At 39.9% G+C, this 26,500-nt stretch overlaps 1 protein-coding gene and 1 long non-coding RNA gene across 13 annotated transcripts in view; one reads left to right on the plus strand and one right to left on the minus strand.

Moving 5' to 3' along the window:
- Window positions 1-26,422, plus strand: part of LOC105738638 — a 57,816-nt gene extending 31,394 nt beyond the window's left edge. Inside the window, exons 2-3 of the long non-coding RNA XR_001114482.2 lie at window positions 23,603-23,696; window positions 24,635-26,422. This is a non-coding gene — a long non-coding RNA (uncharacterized LOC105738638). The remainder of the gene's footprint in view (window positions 1-23,602; window positions 23,697-24,634) is intronic.
- Window positions 1-26,500, minus strand: part of BABAM2 (BRISC and BRCA1 A complex member 2) — a 574,233-nt gene that overhangs the window by 168,065 nt on the left and 379,668 nt on the right. The window lies entirely within an intron of this gene.

The raw sequence follows: 26,500 nt of genomic DNA on the forward strand, positions 1-26,500 counted from the left end.
CCACGGTAGCCCTCCAGATAGATGCAGTGGGATATCAGTGGGGCTTGAGAGATGTGGAGACGCAGGTGCTGTTAGGCCCTAGGAAAGGATGCTGTCTGGTGGGGGCTGGGCTCTCAAAATCGTACCACGCTACAGCTGCTTAGGACTCAGGGGATGCGTGTGGGACCCAGTGTGAGTTCCCTCCTTGGAGCAATTCCCTAGCATGGTCTCAAGGCAGCTCCCCATGTTAGTCTGAGAGCCCCCGAAGGTCAAGAGGCTCTCCCATGGCTAGGATTGCAAGAGTCTGTGGTGGAAATGTGGACCCCTGGGGATCTCTCCCCCTTTCCCCACACTGAGGAGCCTCTCAGGGCTCTTAGCTGGTCCCGGCTGTGCTTCCCTCTCTTTCCTTGCCTTGGGTGTTTCCTGCCACTTTTCTGTTGAGTCCCAGTGTTCTCTCTTAGATTCTCTATTCAAAGTGTGATTATCTACTTGCTATTTTGGTTCCTCTTTGTGGAGGAGGCAAGTGCCGGATGCGTCTAGTCAGCCCTCTTGAAGCTTTGCTTTATTTTTCACCATATTTCTTATATATATATATATTGCCTGCCTCCATAAGAATGGAATCTCCACGAGGACAGGTATTTTTGTCTGCTCTGTTCACTGCTGTATCACCTTTGTTTAATTAGTGAATGAATGGCCTTCCCAAAGGTTTAGAACACAGTCCTACAGAAAGCTGCATTTATGATTTTGTTATGAAGACTAAGAGGAAAATCAAAACTATTCAGAGAAATGTGCTTCACAGAGAGATAAACTAGCTCAAATTGGCTGGAAGGTACCATTCTAGTCAAAAGCAAGGGATCTCATCCCTCAATAACTTTTTTTTTTTGTTTTTCACCTGAATACCTGTATATTTAGGGAATGTATGGTTAATCTTTATCTTGCCCTTCATCCTCCTAATTCTCTCAACCCTTATAAATCCTATTTATCAATCTTGTCTTTATTTTTTGCTTTCTCATGGATTATATCCAAGGTTTGAAAACTCAAAGGTCATGCACCAACCTGTACTACTGAATGCTTTAAGCTGTCAGGACTTTTCACTGGCAATACAGAGCTGTCACTGATTTCTTGACAGTATACTATCAAACGACGAATTGATAAATCAAACAGAAAGTACAATATCACGTCAATCCAACACCTAGACCTGAGCTGAATTAAAAGTCTAAAAACAGCAAGGAAAGATCAGGGATGCTGTGGTCCCAGCATGAAGTCAGTCTGTGCACATTAAAGCCACACGCAGTGTGATCCTGAAGTCTTGCTCCCTGCTGCACTCAACGGCCTGGGAGCCAGATTACTAGCACTATGCTGGGTCACTGCAGTTGCTTTTTAATGACTGCAAGTACACCTTCCAGTGCTCTGAACCATAGGACATCCCAGGTTTCTCATTTTAAAAATTCCCTCCCTTCTGTCTCCCAGGGCTGTTTGGATATGGGGGACCTGGCAGCCTACCTGGTCCTGAGCTGAAGTCTTGTGAGGCCTGAAGGCTTGGACTACGTGGTAAATTGTATGTACCAAATGGGGGAAAATGTAAATAAAATCACTTATTTATATGTGGTCAGTCAGTTTTTGCCAAAAGTAAATTAGAGTCTTATCAGAAGTAAATGGTAACCTGTACCAGGGCAACCCCCACAAGGCTAACTTAAGGGAGGTGTTATGAAATGAATGTTTGTGTCACTCCAAAATTCAAATGTTAAAACCCTAATCCTCAGTGTGATAATATTTAGAAATAGTATCTCTGGGATATAATTAACATTAGATAATGTTATGAGGGTAGGGCCCTGGTTCAATGGGATTAATGTCTTTATAAGACCAGAAACCAGACAGTTCACAAACTTTCTCTGCCATAAGAGGACACGGCGAGAAGGCTGCCATCTGCAAGCCAGGAAGAGAGGCTGCACCAGAAACCAACCAGGCTGGCACAGTGATTTTGGATTTCTTAGCCTCTGGAACTGTGAGAAATACATTTCTATTGTTTAAGCCACTCAGTCTATGGTACTTTGTTATGGCAGCCTGAGCTGACTAATACACAAGGTTATAGATTTTCAAAGCTGCTTTAAATTGCAAACTCCCAGAAAGCATATTTGGAATGCTCTGCTGGTGATACTTTGAACTTGATTTTTTTCTTCTACTCAACAAGAGGGTACAGGAATACAGGTTCATCCCCATCACACATATATGCACACCCACACCCACCCACGTGCATATATACACAGTACTCTGAGAACAGCCACACCTCGCTGAGACAAGGTTTTCTTCACAGGGAAACATAAGTTGATAGAAAGTGCAGCTCTAGGACACTTTGGGGAAAACAGACATGACTGGGCAGAGTCCCGCAGCCCTGGACTTCTGACCCAGTCACTGTGTAGTGTGCTTCTTGTCTGAAGAAGCCACAGAAATAGGACAGGAAAGTAGATACATGCAGGATGGGATGTACTAGGGCCACACGGGGTGGGTAGGGAGCCATGAAACACACAAGCATCTTCCCTGCTCTGTAACCCTTCAGAGGAGATCCTCCATACTCTCCTAAGAACCTGTCCTTGTTGTTTTGATGAGAAAAATTAACACAGTGAATATGGAACAATTAAAGATAGGGAGGACAAAACTATGTATATTATTGCAGATGATGTTCTTCAAAGTCCTAAATGAATGCACACATCTGATGATGCTACAGGTCCAGAAAAAAAAGGAATGATCAATTCTATTAAGGATAGTATGCTGGATTATACACACCACACACACACACACACACACACACACACACTTCAAACAAAACAAAACACAGAAGACACAGGTAATGTTTAGCAGGGTTCCATTTCCTGAGTTCCTCTGGCTTCCATTCCCTTTTAATCACATCCCTGAAGTAAATTCTGAATAGCATATAACATATTAAGAAAGTCCTTTATTCTAAAATTATACATACAAAGAAATTGAGTAGCCATTGTTTCTAAGCTGAGGGGAAGAAAATGAAATTAATTTTAAAATCTGAAGAACAAAAGGTTTCAATCTATAAACTTCACTGACATGCCTCTTAACAATCACTAAAAATGTTCCAGGTGCTACACATACCTAGGAGAGCCAGCCCACATATCCATGACATAATTTATTAATTAATATAGAGTTGGAAGGAACTCCAAGCAAGGGGTACATGAAAATCTCAACCACAAAAGTCCAATTAAAAATAGGCATAAAGCACTAAACATGGAAAACAATCAGAACACAATGGATTTCCATGTGTTCAAGATAGTAAGAAAACAGGCTGCTTAAAAAATGCCTTTATTACAGGAAGATCTACTAGACAGGAAAGTAGGAAAGGACAGCCCCTCCCCTCCACTCCCTAGCCAGAAGGCACCATTCAGGGACTGATCCTCTCTTCATAGCAACCTTGTAAATGCACGCAGTGGTTGACCACCTCCAGTAGTGGGTCACTAACCATTCCTGAAGGTAGATCATTCCAAAACAAAAAACATATAGGAAGTGCTTTGAAAGCCATCAAGTATTATCGGGATGTGAGAATCCCATCATCATCTTTCATCATTTGACAGACACGACTGTTAGAACAGTAGTCTTCAACGTATGTACAAAGATATTCATCGTTAATTATAGTAAGACAGAAAGTAAACTCAGGTCCATCAGTAAGGATGATTAAACAACTGTTATAACCAACTAGTGAATCTATATGGATTCATATGGTACAATCTCCAAGATATATATATTTTAAAAAGCAGACTGCAACATAGTATGTACAGCATGCTACCATCCAAATGACAGAAAGGATATGTTCACATACCTTTGTATATTCATGGAAGGACACGTATACATAACTGTCTGCCTCTGTGAAGGGGAACTGGAAGACGAGGGGACTCGGGTTGGAGGAAATGTACTCTGAATCATATATCCTTTTATACCGTGTTCTTTACTTAAACATATTGTTTAAAAATCTGTAGTCCTTTTATCCTATTTGATTTTTCTCTACTTCAAAAAATGTTATAAGATGTAAGGGAGAAATTAATTTCTTGCAAAGTTAAATTCTTTTCCATTCTAGCTTCTACTCATGAATCTTTGTTTAATCTCTTAGAATGACAAAATACAAAACAGTAACAACAAAAAGCCCTCTAATCCCCCTTTACAGCTATTCCTTTTATATGATTCTCTTATAGTTCATAAACATCTAAAACTAACTTCTTAAAAATGTGATACTATCAATCAAACATAAAGATACGGAGCACAGCTTTTAGCTATTTTAGGAGGAAATATTTCTTATATTTAATTGTTCTTTATTTTCAGTATTAATAGCTAAATTAATTACTTTAATGGCAATTGGTAGATGAAGTTAATATTCCTAGCTTTTTATATACACTAATCATGATACTTTGACTCAGAGTAAGTCAAAATATTGGCTCTATTCTTTAAAGTATTTAAATGACATTTTTCTAAATAGAAATTAGTAGACATTCATTGCAGAAAACTTTAAAAGTAGACAAAGCAAAGACAAAAATTAAAACAATACATAATCACAGCACTCCAGAGAAAACCACTATTAATTTTGATATACTGATTTCCTTTTTAATTTCCAGCACATGCATGTATATATTATTTATATAATCAGAATCAAGCTGTACATATTGTTTTTAAAGATAATTAATAAATTATCACCCTCACTTATCTTTTGTTTGTGATTAAGATTATAAAACAAGTTATTTATAAAATTTCAAATTTTAATTTTAATTTTTTCTTTTAATCTCTGACAAATGTTAACTGAAACAAAAAAATTAAAAATTTATTGTCTGAAATTCACGAACGGAAATAAATCTTAAAGAAACTTAAACTTTCAAATAAATGTTTTTTTGAAAGTTTAAAGCATTTATATTTCTGAATTTATTAAAGCTTAAAACTGTACTGGGACTTTTGGAATGCCCTGTATTATAAATATGATCCCAGGCTATGGTTTTTCTTTTTGCTTTTTTTTTCAATGACTAACAGGATTCTGTTATGCTGCTATACTGTAATATCTAATCCCTTATGACTGGAATTTTTTTTTTTTTTTTTGAGACAGAGTCTTGCTTTGTTGCCCAAGCTGGTGTACATTGGTACAATCACAGCTCATAGCAGCCTTGACCTCTTGGACTCAAGTGATCTTCCCGCCTCAGCCTCCCAGGGACTACAGGCACGCCCCACTATGCCTAGCTATTGTTTTTGTTTGTTTGTTTTAGTACAGATAAGCCTTGTTATGTTGCCCAGGCTGGTCTTGAACTCCTGGGCTCAAGTGATCCTCCCAGCTCGGCTGCCCAAAGTACTGGGATTAGAGGTATGAGCCACCCCACCTGGCCTGGATATTTATATTGTCTCTTTTAAGAGGTCACAAAGAACATAAAAATTGGGGAATAAATGCTTGTCAGGTAAAAACAATCCACTCAGGTTAGAATTACAATAATATACTGAAATCCTAGAGCAACAGGTATGAAACTATTAAAGGTTTTTTAACACATATTGTTAAATTATCTTCCAGAATGGCTAAACATTGCCACCAATATTGGCACTACTTAGAGTAAAATAAAAATATCTTTAAAAATAAAAGTGATTTTTTTTCCTCTTAACCAAAGACATTTACAATAATTAAAGTAGTATGTTTCAGGATTACACTGTTACCACAGCTTGAAATAAATCTCCATGGTGTGGTTCAGAAGAGCTCTTTTACAAACTGACCCACAATCCTTACTGGAGTTTGAAGGAGGTAAAGTTTTAAATAAGCCCATAATAGAACACAGTTAACCAAGTCTTTAACGTGGGTAGTGGGATAACACATATTGGAGCTAAGCTAAGTCTTTCATCAGCTTGCTGAGAAGCTGATTACAGGAGAAGAGGGTACAGGTGGCCAATGAGGGAATAAGTAGTAGGCCTCAGCCCTTACCTACAGTGTTGCTATCTTTCTGGAAGTTGGGTTGAATTAATTAATTGGGGAGCAGGAGTGAGACTAACTATCCTGCTCCTTGGGGAAGTTACTGGATCTGTGCCCAGATGGAACATGAAGGGAAAAAAACTGTGAAGACACTAATTAATCTTCCTGATGTTTTCAAGTCTGACTCGAAATCTTTCAACTAAAGGCAGGGCCTTCAAATCCATTTAAAATAGAAGTTTCAGCGATTAGAAACCTGATCGGAATGAATCTTTTGGCCCTCTAAGAATAAGTAAACTGCTGTCAACAATGCATTGGACAAAAAAGGTAATAAAGGACCTTGGGCCATAACCACTTCCTTTTTATATGCCCCTCGCCTTTCAAACCTCAAAAGGGAGGAGAATTTGGCATAAATGAAAGGAAAAAATTCATAGCCACTAGGAGTGATCACAGCTCATACAATGCAGACCGGGCAAGCTCCTATGATGCCACACCATGCCACAAACAGACCTCCAGAAGAAGTAGGCTACGGCTTTCGAAAGTGCCAAATGTCCTCTGATTATACTACGTGAGTGAGCCTATGAGAGATGGCCTTCTAAGAAAATTAGATTCTGGCTGAATTATTCAATTTGGACAATGGATATAACTTTTATACTAGCCAAAGAATAGAAAGAATATATTTTATGCATTCGACACAGGCAATTCTGGCCCTTTATAATAAAATGGTTCCACTGTGTGCTGGTGGACCCTTGTTAAAGGCAGCTTCTAAGTCTAGACCACGGGAACACCTTTTAGTTGGAAGTGCTTTCCACTGGGCTCCTTCGGTTCCTCTGTAACAAAAAGCCCTTGGATGAGGAAGGTCCAAGAAAGTCTTTCCAGGTATTAGTGAAAACTCTCTTATTCAGATAAATAGAACTTGGCTCTGACATTTACTAGCTGTGTGGTCTTGAGAAAATTATTAACTTCTCTAAGTCTGTTTCTTCATCAGTAGTGAGGAAGATATTAATGGTACTTACCTTATAGGGGTAGAAATACAGATTAAATGAGAGTGCAGGAAAAACACTTAGCATCTGAACATCATGATTCTCTCAATTTTATAGGTAATATAGGTTAACTATTTTAGAATATATACAGTAACCAAATCTTAGCCATCAAAGTGTTGCCTGCCAAACAGACTTAGCAAACTGCATTGTTTATTTATTTTTATTTATTTATTTTTTTGAGATGGAGTCTTGCTCTGTCGGACAGGCTGGAGTGCAGTGGCGTGATCTCGGCTCACTGCAACTTCTGCCTCCTGGGTTCAAGCGATTCTCCTGCCTCAGACTCCCTAGTAGCTGGAATTATGGGCACCCGCCACAATGCCTGGATAATTTTTGTATTTTTAGTAGAGACGGGGTTTCGCCATGTTGGCCAGGGTGGTCTGGAACTCCTGACCTCAGGTGATCCTCCCGCCTTGGCCTCCCAAAGTGCTGGGATTATAGGCATGAGCCACTGCACCCAGTGCAAACTGCATCATTTAAAAATAACCCATTATTAAATACAGATTTAGAAATAAATACATTTATGAGATCCTTAAGGATGCTTAAAAATGTTTTCCTTGATTATGCTACTTACACATTTTCTCTGAAATTGTTTCACTATTCATTGGTCACCAAGTCCCTTCTTGAAGACAAAGGCAAACTTCAGTACCTATCTATATAACTAGTGACGGTGCAAGTATTCAGTCTGAATGATTCATATGGAATTAGTCACACAATCAGAATGAAGAACATATGCATAAGTGAGATTCTATTAGCTGCAGAAAAGTGTCAATTCCTGAAAAGTTTATCTTCTCCAGCATTCCAATCAAGAACCTTTTTCTCTTTTCACACTATATTATCGGCAACTCATGGCTTCCACACCCACCAACATGTTAACACTAAAGCTATATCCAGTCTCAACCTGTTTCCAAGTCCCTAATCCTAAATTTCTAACTGTCTCTTGGATATCTCCCCCTGGATGTCCAGCAGGCATTTAAAACTCATCAGGGTCATGGCAAGAAATAGATGGTACACTGAAAGGGGAGATGGAAGCAAGTCTGATGAAGGCATTCATTATGAAGTTGTAAATGGGGTAAGAGAAATTAAAAAGAGAGAAGCACCCTACGGCGGGCGGGGCTCCCAGTGGAGTTGTGGCCATAGGTAGAAGACTGCAAACATAGCCACGCCAGTGCAAAGAAGGGAGGACGCCAGGGGTAGGAGACGTATCCCTCCTTACTCTCCTTCCACCCTCAAATCTCCAGTTGCTGAACCCAATCAAAGGCCAGAAGGTAAGAAAGTTCATTTTGATGCAGCCATCCAGGGCACATACCAAAGTGAAGTGGTCCAAATCCAGATTTACTAGTTTGGCATCCACCCCTCCCCCTATTCCCCCAAAATGTGTCCTTCCTATGGTATTCACTATTTTGGCTGATAGGATAACTCGCTGGAGTAGTTTTTGGCCACTCAGCCTTATTATCATGACCTAGACCTCTGTAGCTCCTATACTCCTGCTGCAGCTCCTCCTACTTCAAGTTACTCTTCTCTCCAAGCCAGCATCCTCCATGGACTCTAGTTATCGTTACAAAACTTAAACCTCGGTATATTCACCTCCTAGGGCTGCCATAACAAAGTACTGCAGACTGGGTGGCCTCAACACAGAAATTGATTTTTCTCACAACTGTAGAGGCTGGAAGTCTAAGGAGTCAGCAGGGCTGGCTTCTCTTGAGGCCTGCTTGGTTTGTAGATGGTTGTCTTCTCCCTGTGTCTTCCCTCTGTGTGTATCTGTGTCCTAATTTCCTCTTATTATAAGGACATTGGTCATATTGGGTTAGGGCCCATTCTGATGACCTCATTCTGATTTAGTTACCTCTTAAAGGCCTTATCTCCAAATATAGTTATATTCTGAGGTACTAGGGGGTTAAGGCTTCAACATACGAATTTTGAGCAAACACAATTTACTTCCAAAGCATCTTCTCTGCTTAAAAGCCTTCAGTGTGGCCGGGCGCAGTGGCTCATGCCTGTAATCACAGCATTATGGGAGGCTGAGGCGGGTGGATCACTTTGAGGCCAAGAGTTCAAGACCATCCTGGCCAACATGGTGAAACCCCATCTCTACTAAAAATACAAAAATTAACTGGGTGTGGTGGCACATGCCTGTAACCCCAGCTACTCAGGAGGCTGAGGCAGGAGAATCCCTTGAACCCAGGAGGCGGAGGTTGCAGTGAGACAATATCATACCACTGCACTCCAGCCTGGGTGACAGAGCAAGGCTCTGTCTCAAAAAAAAAAAAAACAAAAAAAAGTGGGCGGGGAAGCTTCAGTGCCCCTTCCCCCACCGTTTTCTCTAAGACATACTCCAGATTTTTAAACCTGGCATGCAAAAATGACCTTAACAACTTTGCTACCCAACTGACTTTTCCAGCTTTACCTCTTGCATCTGCTGTTTTTGCATTCAGATATCAAGCTCCTTGAACCAATGATCATTTTCCAACCATACTTTATACCTCCTCACCTCTGTATGTGCTGTTCTCTCTGTGTAGAATACTCTCACATGTCCAGAAATCTGTAAAGTTATTTTTGATGCCTGAGGCAGAGCCAATTACACCCTTCCCATTCCTCAAAGAAATTTGAACACCCTAGTATTATAGCATGTATCACCCTGAATTGCAGTTAATTCTTTACGTCTTTCTCCCGCAGTACACTGGCAATTCCTTGAAGGCAAAGACGATGTCTGTTTTTGCTTATCACTGATTCGTCTGCACCCAGAGCCGTACCTGGGACACAGTAGGAGCTAAACAAATATTTCTTGAATGAAGGAAATGAAAAAATAAGTGAAAACATGAACAAACCAATAAAAGGGGAAAGGGTTTAATTTCTCTTTTGATACCTAGTACACTGGTATGGTACTCAGCAAACTTAAGAATGTACTTAATAAATGATTGCTGAATAAAATCCTGACTGAAGCATACAGGAAAATCTGAAACCATGAAGGGATCTGGAGTTATTTACTTTAAGAAAAGTTATGGAAGCTGATTATCTTTGGGGTAAAAAGGAAATGGATTTTAAAAAGCCTATAAACTTCAGGGAAGAAGTGCCAAGATACATGTGACAAGGCAATCTGAGCTCCACTCAGATCCAAGAACAAAGGGTTCCTGGTTTAAGCTATGGGAGTCTCTGTTCCAGAAAGCAGCTGGGCAGAATTTCCTCACACGAATAGCTCTTAATGTATGGGAAAAAGAAAAGAGCAAAACAAAACAAGCAAAGGCAGCAAAAGGGAATAATTAGTGTAAACAGTTTAGTTTTTTTTTTTTTTAAATGCATTGGACAAACTCCAAGAAGGAAAAAAAAAAATGTTGTGGGATAAACATCTGTTCACTCGGAACATGACAGAGCCCTTGACAGGCTCTGCGGCCTGTGTCCTTATGTGCCCGAGATTTATATTTATGCTTCCACTGCTCAGACAGCCCACAGAGTGGCCCAGAAAGAGACCTATTCCAGGCCAGGATGCACTCCTCTAACTCCACATGGGGGTGTAGGGGCAACTCTCATTCGGTTGTGTTTGACACAACAAAAAACACACTGAAAGGAAGAAGAGCAAATACCAATTGCACATGTGGAACTGCCCTGCTCCACCTGCACTGGGTTCCATCAACACTGTATTTTATTGACTGCGCGGAATGCACGGAAGTGACCAGACACCACACGTTTATGGGGATTAGCACTGTCTTTCCATCCCTATCATCCTTGGTATCAAGACGTTAAGTGCAACAAGTTGCAGGAGTCTGTTTTCTTGTGACAGATGTGCCTTTTGCAATCAGTCACTGAGTCTAGGAGTTTCTAAGAAGAGAACTCCATGAGAAAATTCATCTTCAGCTTTCAGTACCACCTGATAGTTTCTATCTCCCCAACTGAGTAGAGGTGCATAGCGGTGGGCCTAGAGATGAAGCCAGCTGGAAATGATCTAGCAATTTGCAATGGGCAGTGCCCTGAGGGAAACACCCACAAGGGGTGGATGGCCTCAATTCTCATCTCCATGACGATAGATCACATTACCTTAGAGCCTTGGGCCATGTGAGTCCAATTCTGAGGCCTCTGACCCAGCTCCATCAGCCCAGCAGATCTTACACAAGTCTCACCCTTAGAAGTACATTGTGTTAAGATGGGGATAGACTGCCTCACCCTTATCTTTCTTTCTGGCTGGGTTCACAACTTTTCTTGCTCTATCATCCGATTTACTCCATTTTCTCTTCCTAAGGCCCACAGCTCTCAGTTTTTCATTATTCTTATGGCATTCATGTCTAACTCTGGCATTCTATTAGATATCTGGCAGGGGTGACTGCCTTTTGCTTCTCTCCTAGACCTTTGTCCCCAGCACCATGTGTACATTTTCTGTGACCTGCCTCAAGACAAGAAAAATGTTCCTTTTCTCCCCTTAGGCATAAAGCTCTCTGGGTCTCTAAAGTCTCCCTGATAGCCAGCTACTGACTTACTCCACATAACACAAGAGGTCACATTTAACAGAATTATTCTGAGAGTGGCCAGTTGGGGTTGTTGAGAAAACTAATTCTCAAGCTGATCCTGGCTCACCTGCTGACTTGGCTGTAAGAAGCACTGGCACCCAGAGCTTCACACTCAGAAGAAGGTCATGGGGGAAGCAGGGTGGCTGCCGGCTGGGAGGCATCTGGGGAGAGTGAAGATTTCACGAGGCTGGCCACAAAAGATGACACCACCGTCTTTTTAGGGGGGGCACCTCATTCTATCTGTCTACACACAGATACGTCTACCCCCACAATAAAAATGTTTATAAATAAAAATATTTGGTACCAGTTTTGATTTTCTACAGAATTGGGACTAAAAAACCAATTTATTCTTACACTTGTGGATTAAATGGTAACTCCACAGTTTAATTTTATCTGAAAGGGGAAAAAAAGCTGACATCTAGCAGTTAAACATGTCTTTGTCACTAGAGGCCTATGACACAAATCTCGATGATATTTTATGAGAACATGTATAGCTTTTCTCCACTTGTGGCTATAATTGCTGTTGGAGAAGCCCCAACATGTAAAGGTTGATGCTTCTGAATGTGCTGAAAGATGCTGGAACTAAACCATGCAGTGACAGCTATCAAAATGTCACCAATGCAGTGTCATATTCAGTCAAGATGCTTAAAAATTCAAATGTTCAACTAACACTGCTCTAGCTGGGCGAGGAAGAGGATTACCTGGCTGGTTGGTAGGGAAATGAAATGAGGTCATGTGCATAACAGCACTTAGGAAGAAGCCCGGTGCAGGGTTGGCCAAGCTTGGAAGAGCTATCATTCACTGGGCACTGACTCCATAGAGTAGTGTACGCCAGACAGTAGTCTCATTACACATGTTTTAATTCAATTAATCCTCAAAACTGTGAAGTGGATACTATCCTCATGCCTGGGTAAAAGGTGACAAAAAGGAGGCTAAGAGAATACCCAGCTACTCAGTATTGGAGGCTGGATTCAAATCCAGGTCTGTCTGACTTTGGAGTCTCTACTTTAACCATTACTTAAGTTCTGGTTTCTCAAAGCATCCTGCAGAAAGCCATGTACATTTCAGGTGCCCTTTGTCTTTACTGACCAGGTGTGAGGCATGCGCTGCACGACCCAGCAATGTACTCTCTTTATGTGGGCCTAAACACCCACTGGTATTTTTAAAAGGACGAAATACGGTATTTCAAGTTTCTAAATAATTTTTATTTGAACAACTACAACTCCTTGCCACTTGCCCATAAATTTAAAAGGTTTCATTTGAAATCACTAGTATTTATTCTAGGAATTAGTAGTTAGTTTGAAGAGAAAGTTGCAGTAGCTAAAATTTAAATTTATACTAATTTAGGGCACAGGAAGCAGTATATAATATAGTGAATTACGCTTCAAATGGAAAGCAAACAAAAGAATGTCCAAATGTTTCATCCTATATCTATCAGAGTCAATTTCTGGTGCTAAATAAAATAACTAAAGATCTCAGCCCTCAGTTTACCCCAAATGCAAAATGAAAATAGTACCTCACTCAACAGATGAGTGATTAAATTAGCTGCAGCTGGGCCAGCTTGGCATTAAGTAACTGCTGTGCAAGACTTTTTGACCACAAAAGAGCAAAGTGGAGGGGAACAAGTGCCAAAAAGGACACACCCACCCATTTGTGCTCCCTTTTGTATTAGGAATGCAGGGCCTCAGCATTGCCCAAGGGGTTTCAGGGTAAGATGCTGGACAGGTCTGCTAGACAGCTCTGGCTAACCCTTGCTTGAAAAGTGGAAGAGTTTGGGTTCTAAGTAGCTCCAGAATAAGAGGAAGAAGGGTCTTTGAGACACTTTGGGAGTTTGAGCCAAACCAGAGACTCTGAAAATGGGGAAAGCAAATTGGAATTTCCTTGAAGGCCTATCTCTAATTTCTACTTTCTACCTACTCCCAACCCAACTCTTGCTCCCATCCCCATTCCCATTCCCTGGAGTCATTTGACTGGAAACTGGCTCAAGCTCTGAGTGAGTCACTGGTTGACCCCAGCACCTAGACTCCTGGAGCCCCCCAGGAACCCTAGGAGCCACAGTGAAGCCCGTTGGTACAGGCAACTCAAAACAAGAATGTGCCAACTTCCCAAAAAAAGGCAATGGTTGGGCATGTGCTCGCTGCTCCACAATGGCATTCTTCAAATGCTTTATAAGCCACTTAAAAAGAAAACTGCCTACCCATAATTCCCTGAAGACGTCTGGCTGGTTTATGCAATTTCCCAGTTATGCATCTTTCCTGTAAAGGGAATCTGTTGGAAAGCTGGCTCTGCACAATTGGGAAACTTGGGACCATCATGATTAATCATTAATAAATTCACAGAGAACCTCGCCTCACGGTTTAACTCTGCGGTAGTCTCCAGAAAATTTGACTAAATGATGCTAAATATTTTTTAAAAGCATAGATAGTAGAAATCTTCCATGTACTTTCTGACAACTCTTATACAGACTACAAATTTCTGTACTTTCCAAACTCTCCCAGGAATCCATTGTCTCTAACACCTACCAGACTGCATCCTTTGCCCATTTGCCCACACTCACTATTTCATCCCACCTACTTACTCTTTATTTAAAAAAAAAAAACAATTTATATGTTCCTTTCTATGTTCATTTAATTTAGTTTTCTGGATCCATGTGTATGCAGTATTTGCAAATGCTAGATGCTAGTGCTAAAAAAAAAAAAACCATTAAATATTTAGGAAGTACCGCCCATGGGTTCAACTTTTTATTAGGAATAATGAAAGATAATACAAGAAAAGCCATATTTGTGTGATCATGTACATTGCACAAGTATGTGAATGTGTGGGTGGTGACTGTGCATACGTGCACTTCTGGGGGCTCCCTTAAATTACTGCCTCTGTAGCCTAACGCTGTGGCTGACTGAACAGAAGAAAATGTTCTCAACACAATGTATGATAAGATAAATTAATACATACCTGGATAGGTGTCTGAGGAGCCCAAGGGGGATTAGCTATCACATAATCATACGCTAAGCTCCGTGCACGGGCCTAGCTAAAAAGAATATACTAAAAATCAATCATGGCCAGGTGCAGTGGCTCATCCTGGAATCCCAGGTTTTTGGGAGAATGAGGTGGGAGGATCCCCTGAGGCCAGGAGTTCAAGACTAGCCTGAGCAACTTAGTGAGGCCCCAACTCTACAAAAATAAAAATACTTAGCTGGGCATGGTGGTGCATACCTGTAGTCCCAGCTACTTGGAAGGCTCATGGAAGAGGATCACTCGAGCCCAGGAGTTTGTGGTTACAGTGAGCTATGATTGGCCCATTGCACTCTAGCCTGGGTGACAGAATTAGACTATTTCTCTTAAAACAAACAAACAAACAAACAAAAACCCAATCATTTTCTGGGTTTCTTTCAGGATGTAAAACCCTTCCAGATTATTACGTTTTACCTAACTAAATTCTGGCATTTTTTTTTTCAGCGGGGATGGAGTTTTGCTCTGTCGCCCAGGCTGGAGTATAGTGGTGCAATCTCGACTCATTGCAACCTCTGCCTCCTGATTCAAGCAATTCTCCTGCCTTAGCCTCCTGAGTCACTGGGATTACAGGTGCTTGCCACCACGCCCAGCTAATTTTTGTATTTTTAGTAGAGAGCGTTTTGCCATGTTGGCCAGGCTGGTATCGAACTCCTGACCTCAGTTGATCCACCCACCTTGGCCTCCCAAAGTGCTGGCATTGCAGGTGTGAGCCACTGCATCCGGCCAATTCTGGCAATTTTTAAAACATCCATATTGGTCTACTCACAGTGCCCTAAAAATGCCAGGCACACTCTTGCATTCATGCCTAGTTCACATGTCCCTTCTGTCTGGAATGCCCATTCTCTCCTTTACCTCCTGGAAAACTTTTATTCTTCCTTCAGTGTCTTATTCAGATGTCACCCGTTCTTCAAGTCCTTCTTGGACTCCATAGCAGACAGAGTTCACAGCTCTTTCCACTGGGCTGCTATGGTTCTACATGCACACCTCTATTACAGAATTCATCATGCTGTCCAAGTTAGTTACTTCTGTGCCTGACTCTGCCAGTAGACTCTACTCTTCTTGAGTGTCGGACATCTTCAATCTTATTCCATAACCTCCCACCCTGACTTAAAAAGTGTCAGCAGACTGTCTGACATGTGATAGGCACTCAAATAAATGTTGGTTGAATGAATGAATAATGACATATTACACTAGTTCTTTAGAAACAAACAGAAACTCCTGAAATTGAAATAAGTGAATTCCCTCAGAATGCAGGAATTTGAGATAAAATGTTCTATCCTTTAGCCATTTAAGTGAAAAGAGAAGTTGTTGATGATGTTAAAGTTCCAAAAAATGCTTTTCATACCAGTAAAATTTCCAGACATGCACTAAAGCAGAATCAAGGCCGCCAGACAGCTTAAACCACTGGCGATAACTTCAGACAGAGAAAGAAAGGGCAAAGGCATTAACGAGAATGAACAAAAATTTCCTACTCTGCCAACTTAAAATCTCTTTTCAATTTAGAAAACCTCCCACAATTCCTATGTAAAAATTCAAAGTGTAAATCATGCAATAATTAACAATAATGCAGGCAAAAGCTGCATTAGGCAAGTAAGATTAATAAGTGTAGTAGAAGTCTCAAGCTATATTGCATAGCCTTATTATAACGCTGAAAGAAGGAATTTGACTTCCAAACAATGAAAGACACAAACAGCAGAATGGTCCAAGAAATGGAGAATACAAATTCAAGCATGGATATTGCCAATCCTAACAGATGAACATTCCAAGGAGCTCATACTGGCACCAAGATTTAGAATGGTGGCAGATAGTCCCACTCTGAAACCACTTTTGCTGCTGGTAGTTTTAGGGCTGCTGTGAGGCATAAACTGAGGAGCTACCTTATTACTACAACAGTGTGTATTTCAGTACTTTTTAACTTTCTTGTGTTGATGAAGTTATTCAAGTGGTCATTTTTGTTTTTCCTTTGGATCTGTCTTTTCTCCCTATGTGGGCCTCTTCATTTAGAGTTTATTGGTATAGTTTTACTATCTTGCTGATTTAAACCTGATGTAAATATTTTGTTGTTTTTATTTTTGAATTTTTTTGTTATTAGGTGAGGGTGAACATTGTTCTATGTTCGTTAGTTGTTTTATTTCTTCCTCTGTAAACTGAACACTGCTCTGTTACCTATTGAGATTTTAAGTGTTCTGATCAATTTAAATAGAAATGCTGTTAACTTTTTATTATATTTGTGATCAATATCATTCCAGTTTTTTAAATAGTTTTCATGTTATTTCTGACACAGAAGAAAAGCTCAGCTTGTATGCTTGGATAACTACTCATGATTATATCATTAGTAGGTGGGATATCAGAGATTAGAACCCAGGCCTGCCTGACCCCACAGATCAGGTCCTTAAATAATTTGTTGGCTGGGCACGGTGGCTCATGCCTGTAATCCCAGCACTTTGGGAGGCCGAGGCTGGCAGATCACGAGGTCAGGAGGTTGAGACCATCCTGGCCAACATGGTGAAACCCCACCTCTACTAAAAATATAAAAATTAGCTGGGCATGGTGGCGCATGCCTGTAATCCCAGCTACTCGGGAGGCTGAGGCAAAAGAATTGCTTGAACCAAGGAGTCGGAGGTTGCAGTGAGCTGAGATCGCACCACTGCCCTCCACTCCAGCCTGGTGACACAGAGAGACTCCATCTCAAAAAAGTAATAATAATTTGCTGAACAGGATCAACACATTTAGGTCCAAACTTGATTGATGATATGCGGCCATCATTGAGGATTATCAATTAATATATTTTGTATTTGACTTTGTTGTAGCTATTTTTGCTGCTATCAAAGCTTGTTTATCCATAGCAGACTGTCTGCCTCGAATCTGTTGTTTCATATATGCTAGGAGTGTAAAAATAAGCTAACTGAGTTTGCCAGGGCAGTATAAAACAAAATAGCTGACTGCATTTTAAAAGTGGGGTGTTTGGCTCTTCAGACTTCCTTTCTTTAAGTTCAGGGATCAAGGCCCTTTTCCAGGGTGTTGCTAGGAGTCTCACCTTTGGATAACTGAGGTTTTTCCAGGGCTGGTAATCTGACCTTCCTATAGTAGGCACTTGATAAATGTTTGTTGAAGATAATGATACTTTTCTTTAGTTTTCTAAATTGCCCAGGAAAAGCTTTCCCAGTCAAGATTAGAGACACAGAAATTTTCCACACACAGAGAAATAACTGGGAAATTATTTTCGTAAGGAAAAAAGTCTTACAGTTTTCTGTAAATAAAAGAGCATCCTATTTTCATTCTCACAGAAGTCTAAAAACTATAGACGAATACATTTGTTTTCTAAAGAGAAATATGTAATTCACTTTAAAGAAAAGTTGGCTATTGAAGTTATTTCTATCAATTAAATTGAATGGTGAATCATATTTTCCCATTAAGTTCCATTTAAAAATTTGTAATACAGAATCCAACTTGGCCTTCTCCTCAAAGATGTCCCTAGACTACATATATTCATTTAAGGAAAAAGGCAATTTTTTTTCAATTCAACCAATTAAAAATGTAAATAAGTCACAAAATTAAAATTCCAAATAAGCCTTAAAATTCCAAATGTCTGCTTCATTGAGAGTAGACCCTACTGTAAAATAAGATAAGCCTTTCATGCTCTTTGCAATTAATTCTATAATCCCTTCTTTCTTAAGGTAAATAGTCCTTTCTAAAAGTCTTCTAAAATTGATTATTTTGTAGGATAACTCCTGATAGCTTATTTATAATGCTGGGCACAACGGCTCAGGAACTATTAGTAACTTAGTATTCTTTAAATAGAGTATGAAAAACTATAATTTACAAATATTTATAACTTGTTTATTCTTTGACTAATACCTGCCAGGCTTTGTAGTCAGCAGTGGGTATAGAAATATAAATAATATATAAATAATACATGGTCTCAAGAATCTCCCAATTAGTAGCAGAGAAAGGCAGAAAATTAATTTAAATTCATATCATAACAATTATTACTGAGCACAGACAGCCATGTAGAAATACAAAAAGGGGCATTCTTAACTGTGTGGTAGAAGGGTGCTAAGAAATGCTTCAGAGAGGAGGTGACATTTGCAATGAATCTTGTGGGAGGAGTAGAAATTAACTATGAAGATAAGATTACAAGCAGAGAAAAACAAAATAACCTTCCCACATTAACTCTCTTAACTCTGGGCACACAAAATCAGATCTGTTCTCACCCCAAAAATAAATTTGCAAGCATTGGAAAAAGAAGCATTACTAATAACCAGCATAATTTTATTAACAAATCTGATCAAATTACTCTACTTTTCTTCTCAGAGGAGGGGATCTAGTGAATAGAGGTAAATATTTTTCCTAAAATGTAGGTACCTCATGTTATGAATTATCTGTGTATGCAACAACTAATTTCACACTTCCTACTGATTTCCACCTCCCAGAATCCAAAAGGAAGCCCTCTGGAACAGCAACTGAGCTGCCTGTGGCTGATAGCCCCATCTGGTGGTTGGTATGGGGAACTGTGTGGTATAGGGTTTCCATCCTTCTACTTTTCTTCCCAGAAGGAAAGAAAATGCTGTTTTTTTCTCACTGTCTCTCCTTTTCTCCTTATAGCTCATTATCTCCAGCACCTGGCCCTCAGCACACAAATACTTGTTTTTAGATTCCCAATAAATATTTATAGAACTGAGCTGTTTTGAATAAGAAACCATTAACACAAGGCTTTGTATAGGCTTTCCCATTTTACCTAAGCACTTTTACATTTATTACCTCAGCACTTTTAGCTCAGTCACCTTAATATGAAGATGAAGAACAGTATTGCATAAATCATCAGGATTCTCATCTTCTTGCATTAAAATACGGTGTACTCCGTAAGGAGACGACCCCTTCTCTATCGATTAATTATTTATGAATAAATGAATAAATTTCCTATCCTTTTCTCTTCAAATTCTTAATCTGGTACCTTAAGAACTGTTCTTCATTTTATTTGTAAGGCAAAAGCCACCATAAATCATCCATTTGAGTTGTGCTAGTTAAACATATACTTGCAGCTGAGCAAACGGAGAGTAAAGATTGTGATAATAAAGAACTATCTACTACAGCTGTTGAAGTAGTTTTTAAAAAGAACTCAAATATTCCAGAAGTCTCCAAGTACTTTTTTCTTTATCTTTTAATTTAGCCTGCCTTTTCTAAGGTGTTGACCTTCAAGATTTTTAAAAACTTCAATTTTATTTTTCTGTAATGTTAAGTTACTTAGGTTGCAAAGGTATTAGTTTACAGAGGCAAAAGAGAGAGAAGAGAGATACAGGAAGAATACAGATAAAGCAAATGGAATAAAATTTAAAAGGTAGGAATAGCACGGAAATACTGTTGGGTCCAAAGTTTAATTTGAAAAAATAATATACAAGAAAGAAAAGTGGGGAAAAATGGTGATACAAAACAGGGTCTGTGAAAGACTTTGATTGATTCTCAACTATAACGTGTATTCATATAATAACTTGTTTACTTAAGAAAAGACAAAAAGAACACAAATATACAAACTCTGTTAATAGTTACACTGTTGACGTATCTCCCGTACCCACATTTTCTAAGCCATTTTGAAGAAATCTTTTATTTAACCTTTTCTATTCTCAAGTATCTTGTCCTGTGAAACAAAAGGGCCTGACTATATGATTTTTAAGGCCTCTTCTAGCTAGAAGTTTGCTGTTGTTGCTGCTGTTTTGAACATTCTCTGAGTCTATGAATGATTCAAAAAAATACATAAAGAAGGGCAAAGAAAGGAAAGGCAAATGAAGGCACCAGAAGGAATATAAGATTTCATACACAGAAATGTAAGAAAAATAATGTTTTCCAGCCTAACACCTCTACTTATTAAAGGCATTAATTAAAGTAACCAAATATGGCTGTTTTCACTCAGGATATACCCTGCAATGCCAAAATAGCCACCACCTTACCACCACCACTTCCCTGTTCTCCTAAAATCAGAAATGCTTCCTTTGAAATATTCCTGTTTCTCCAAGTTGAATGTATCATTATCCAAAAGAAGTCTCTAAGCTAAACTTCCATATTCAGCTTCAGGTTTTGAATTCATAAAATGAGGAACTTAACACTAACCTCTCTTGCCAAGGTGTTGCATACTTTGTTTAATATGGCACTTTAAGGCCTTCAGTTTTAAGACACTTGAGAAGTACAAAGTATCATTATGTTAATTACTATTATTATAAGGCTCCAGAGCTTAGGTGAGCTATATGCTAATGTCTAATGTATTCAGTAGTGATCTACGACCCAGGAAGGTGATTTCCAAGCATCACATGTCAGTCTGCTGTCCTTGTGTAACTCCAAAGAGCCACACACAATAGGCAGAAGCAGGCACAGTGACTTGGGCTTTGATAATATTGCTGGAGTCTAACTTTCTGTGCAACTAACTCTGCTGAATACTAAGAAAAATATGACCCTACTCTTTCCCCTAAGGGTATTCTTCACAGAATTCAAATCAAGATAGACCACAGAAAAACCAAAAACTCAGTCATGCATGTCCTGGAGAAAATTAGGTAGTAACTCCTAAACAAATCAGTACTTAGCCAACTTCAAGACAGATAGTCTTAAAGTTTAATGTGTTTTCAACTACCTATGAAGCTGGTGAAAATGCAGATTTCTGAGCTCCTAAAATTCTGATTTGGTAGGTCTGGCATGGGTTCAAGGAGTCTATACTGTTAACAAGTTCCCAAGGCCAATGCAGGTGGTCCACTGACAACATTCTTGAGAAGCACTGCTTTGGGGTTCCAGGAAGCCTGCTAATAAAATAGCAAAATTCTGATTCAACACATTCAATAAAAATTTAGAGGTCTCAAAGACAGCAATACCAGATATAATGTATTAATTTTTACCACAGTTTCTATTAAGCAGCAACTTAAGAGGCTAAGATTGGACTACTAGTTCCAAAGTTTTGACCAAAGACAAGTTGAATTGAGAAAATGTTTCAAAAATGCAATGTCAAGAAATCTACATGTATATGAAGAAAATAAGGCAGAAGAAAAGACTTTAGATAGCAAAAGTGGTTGTTATACATTTTGTATTTTCAAATACACCAACTAGCAGCTTAGAAAACAGATGTGGCAAACAATGGACCAATTTAAGGCCTATTAAGTAAAATACATAAGCAAAAATATGCCATTTATGAATAAGCCTCTCTAAGGAGGAACATCCAAGGAACAGGATCCAAAATCCTAATACGTCTTTGCATTCTTAAATGCTAAAGTCATGGGGGAGAAAAAAAACAACTCCAAGTGAAATGCTATGAGGTGTTAATGTATCAAAGTGTTACTCACTAAGAACAACACACAAAACTGCTCAAGTGATTACCACAGGGTTTTATTACAAAGACAAATAGGGATACAAGAGATATAGCTAAATGAAGAGGATGGCTTTGCAGAACAACAGAAGAACTATCTACCCACCCCCTAGCCCCCAACTAAATTAAAGACTGAACCATTGGCAAGAAATAGCATATAAACTTCCTATAAAACTCCTGGTAGAATCACCAGCCAAATGAACTGGATCTGTACTTAGGGCTCAGTGCCTAGTAGCGGATGACCATCCTTTAAGACTCAGCTCAAATCACACCTCTTCTGTGAAGCCTTCCCTTTCTTAACTCAGCAGGAGAAATTTGCTAGTGACTACAACATTGGCTTTGGTATTCAGGTATTGTACTATTTTTACAACCAAAATACCAGTATTTCTGTTGGTGTGGTAGCATGATTTCAGAGTGGGTGAGCAGCGTCACTCATCCTGAGATCTCTCCAGTTCATTCCCTGTGCCCATTCCTGTCTCCCCAGCCACTTACCCCAGACACCTTCACAGTAAAACCGAGGAAGACTCCCAGCTCCTCCTTCCCATTATCAGCTCCTGCAATTTCTCCTCCCTGCGCCAAACCCCAAAAAGGCTGAGGTTAGACTTGGAGGAGGAGAAAGATCCCTTGAAGTTGAGGGAACTCTTCCCTGGGAAAGGGTTGGCCTACAGAGAAATCAAAGCTGGTATTGAGGCCACCAGCAAGAGCTGAGAAGCTGCCAGAGGATAGCAGTGGCCCTGAAAACTACACAGCCCTGTTGATCTGATGTGGAAATTCTGCCAGGCCCAGGGCAGAGGGGTTGTGGTCAAAGCTCTTAGAGGCACATGGCTCTTCATTCTCAATTGTTTAAGGCAAGTTTGAAATCTTGAAGAAATGGGTTGCTAAATTTCAGATGTGGCTCTTTGGGGGATAGAAAAGGGGTGCTATAGACAGAATGTTATAGCTTAAAGGCCTCAGGAAAGCATCTCCACCTGAATTTATTCTTACATATTCTAACATGGTAGATTTAAATCATTCTTTGAAATAAAAACAGCCCCCTGCAGGACTAGGCTTATCACTTATTCACAGTGCCATGTAAATAATCCAGTCATCACCCCATGCAAACCTGCCCACTCTTTGGTGAGGTGTCAGTGCCTACAAACAGTGGGGGAAAATCTGTGTGTGAAGACTACCAAAAGGGGTTGGATATCTCAAGAAAGACCTGGAAACTCTTCTCTCCAAGAAAGATTTGAATTGAATTTTCTATTTAGGGAAATCCAGAGGTAGATAGGTAGCAAATGCTAAAAATTTTAATTTTAAGAAAGGGACCAAATGTTATCAAAGCATTTCTAACTATCTTGCTCTAATTTATTATTATTCTCATGCTTATAAGTATTAGTAATTAGTTTTAACTCACTATCGAAGAATTATTGTAGAAAAACTTCACTGTAGAGAGGGAAGGGATGCTTTTTTCTTTTCTTTTTTTTTTTTTTTTTTTGAGTTGGAGTTTTGCTCTTGTTGTCAAGGCTGGAGTGCAATGGCGCAATTTCAGCTCACTGCAACTTCTGCCTCCTGGTTGGTTTCAAGCAATTCTTCTGCCTCAGCGTTCTGGGCAGCTGGGATTACAGGTGCCTGCCACCACATCTGGCTAATTTTTTGTATTTTTAGTAGAGATGGGGTTGCACCATGTTGGTCAGGCTGCTCTCGAACTCCTGACCTCAAGTGATCCACCTGCCTTGGCCTCCCAAAGTGCTGGGATTACAGGCATAAGCCACCACATCCAGCCTCCTTTGTTCTTTTTTCCTAGGTATTCAATGCCTCAAGAGGAGCTGGTCTAGCTGGAGCATGTAGGCATAAAACAGGTACCAAAAATCATCTTGAGTCAGCAAAAAGAGCTGCAGGTATAGTATCTGAGAAATTAAAAACCTCATATATGTTTACTTTAGAACCTACAGAGTAAAGTCAAAAATCATAAGTATCTTTTAAGAGCCTCAGTGCACTTCACCCATCATTAACTACTATCGATAACCATCTTACCCACAAATATGATTAGAATGCTGCCTTCTGGCCTCTTAATTTCCTTAAAGAGTCAGAGCTGTGGGAGCTATTAACTCTAGGTTCCCTATCAAACTATCATTGGCAAGGACATTGAGTAGTGAGAAGCTTTTCATCATTCTCACATTGTTTTTTTAAAAAATAAATACATTTCTTTAAAGATAAAGAACGAAACTGCAGTTGCTGGGAGGACCATCCAGTTCACTTCTCATGTTTTACAAGTGGAAGAATCCAGAGAAGTGAGGTGACTTACCAGCCTTGGGTCACCTGGCTAGAGTGAGAGGTAGAAACCAGCGCCAGAACATAGAACTCCTGACTTCACCGGCTGGCGCTCTTCCTCGGTCTCACGGTCTTTCCAAGAGAGAAGCACAGCTCTTTCCAAGCAACTTTCTAACTGCTCAGGAGAGGGTGATATCTATGAACTGGTCCTCCTTCAAGAGCCACTAAAATACTTACAGATTGCCCCATTTAGTTTACCTTAGTTCCACTTAGTTACAAGTTCAAACTTCTATCAGAACATGTGTCAACAGTTCCATGATCTTTAGAGGAAAGACAAGGGAGTGAGTTCTCTCCTTTCTGGCTGTTGTCAGGAAAAGGAAATGGCAGTACTCCAACTTCTTCCCCCTCCCCACTGTATCGCCATGTATCCAAGTCATTCTTTTATTTATTACTGTAAGATACCCCGCAAAGGGCAAGAGGAAGCCATGTGGGACAGCAGATAGAACATGAGACTTGGAATCAGAGAAGGCTAGATTGTAATATTCCCTCTACTTTTCACTTGCAGGGTAGCTTGTCCGAACTATAGACAGACTTAGCTTGTCTGAACTAGAGTTTCTTCACTTGTAAAATGTAAAACATTGCCTACTCCACAACGTTTTTGCAAGGATGAAATGAGATTCTATATGTAAAGCACCTAGTACAGTGTCTGGTTTGCATGAGCTCCTCAAAGAAATTAGTTTCCTTCTCTCTTCTGCTGTTATGGTTAAGATTTGAGACAAGTAATGTAACGAGTTAGCCTCCCCTATATAATGGAAGATAATATACACTTCTGATGAAAAGACACTATATAAAACAAAATATGATTATTAACCATCAAGATGAATACCTGGAGGCATTAATTCAATGTATAAAATATGCAAAGGTACCAATTCACTAATAAATACACTATGGCAGGAGCTTGTCCCAAGATGCCAATTTGCTGAAGGGAGAGGTACATGCTAGGGCCAAAGTGCCAGGGACACTGACTAAAGCAGCCATAGAGGAAAGGCTACTACCCTACTAGAGATGTTCAGCACTGAGTAAAAATCCCAAGACAGCTAACAACCACCCATCAAGGAATAAGCAGAGCTAAAGGAAGTGGCAACCATACAGGCATATGGAGTGATATGGTGGAAAGAGCACAGGAAAACTGGGCCCTGGAAACCCTGTGTTCTACCTCCAGATCTGCTGCCAGTGGATGTGAGAGTTTGGCAAGTCCTTTAAAATGCCTGAGTATTCATTTTAACTCTGGAAAACAGAGATGACAATGCCGGCCCTATCTAGCTTGCAAAGAGAATGTGCCTTGTAAAGTAGAAATCACAATATAAATGTAAAGTTAAACTACTGTGATTGTGCAAACATACAAAGATAGGAAATAAAAGACTAAACTAAGGAAGCCCCAAAGGGTGATGACAAGATGGGGGAATGAAGTCCATCACTCTGATTAGGACACCAGGTTAAGGTTCCAAGGAAGTAACACCGAGGAGCTGAGTCTTTGTACCCAGTACTCAGCGTGTAGACTACCATTCATTATACCAAGGGAACGGGGCAGCACTGGTTATAAACAGGCACAAGAAACATTTAAGTTATACTCAGCTTAATTTTTAAAAAATACAATCAAAACACTACAATGATAATGCTGTTACCATTTCCATTCCTTATCTTTGGAATAGTACAATGGACTTAGCATTCTCTCTTTACTGTGATGAGTGACATATTATATAACAGGAAAATACCTTGCTATTAATAAGGAACCTAGATCATGGGGCCATAAGCTTTTGTGGACAGGCCCCACAGCCAGTTTGAGCTGGTCGGCTTTTCCTGCATGATACTGGGTCCACACAGACTACTTGGAGAGATGATCATTTATTGCAAGGACATTTGAAAACACGAGGAACAAAGGCAAGCACTTTGTGTGCACTGTGCTCACTCTGGCTCCAGCTCTCCTGACTCTGGGATGTGGGCTGGGTTTCATAAGCAAGGAGGAAAGTTGCTTAGCACTGTTCCAGGTAACGATCCAGAAGTGAGTGACAGTACAGCTCTTGTTTGCCCTGCATGTCTGTTACAGAGAGATCTGACTTGACTTTTGGGCCCTCCTGGTATATGGACTTATATTGGGTGAACTGAGCAGGTCCAATCTGCTGCGGCTGGATCACTGCTAGCTCCTGGCCCAACCTCCAGCAAGCGAGCTGCCCAACTGACAGCTACAAAAAAAGAAGGAAAAAGGGTTGGGTTCTGTCCCCCAAAATGTGGTTATGCATGTGGCAGGCACTATGGCTTGATGGACTCCTTCAGTATATCCAGTTTCCTTGGTAACCCAACTATGTACTAAATGGTTTCCATGGCAAAACACGTTCCAGAGTCCAAATAACCAACCTACACATACAATTTG

The sequence above is a fragment of the Nomascus leucogenys genome, chromosome 19 (assembly GCF_006542625.1).
Source record: "Nomascus leucogenys isolate Asia chromosome 19, Asia_NLE_v1, whole genome shotgun sequence".
Classification (NCBI taxonomy): Eukaryota; Metazoa; Chordata; class Mammalia; order Primates; family Hylobatidae; genus Nomascus; species Nomascus leucogenys.